The sequence below is a fragment of the Brassica oleracea genome, chromosome C2, assembly GCF_000695525.1.
Source record: "Brassica oleracea var. oleracea cultivar TO1000 chromosome C2, BOL, whole genome shotgun sequence".
Taxonomy (NCBI): Eukaryota; Viridiplantae; Streptophyta; class Magnoliopsida; order Brassicales; family Brassicaceae; genus Brassica; species Brassica oleracea.
In genome coordinates this window covers 7,210,515-7,210,869 of record NC_027749.1, presented here as the reverse complement: position 1 = coordinate 7,210,869, position 355 = coordinate 7,210,515, and positions in this window count along the sequence as shown.

The following is a 355-nucleotide window of genomic DNA, read 5'->3' as shown; positions in this document are numbered from 1 at the left end:
AAAATTTATAAAAAAGTTCTAAATCAATTCAACACAACAAATTATCCAACCAAATCACAATTCTAAACCTATTACACAACCAAATCACAATCCTAACCAATCACCCTAACAAAAATCTATCAAAAAACTTGTAAGATCATCAAATCTACATAAAAACCTAACAAATAGAACGTAAGAGAGTGGGATAGAGTCCTTACATGATTTGTGTAGGAATAGAGAGGATTCGCCGGAGAGATCGTCGCGAGAGAAGGGGGAGATCGCCGGAAGAAGAGAGAGATCGGCAGAGGAAGAAGAGAGAAATGGGGAAGAAGAAGTGTTTCGTGTTTATAAAACCTAGGGTCCGACGGAAACTATC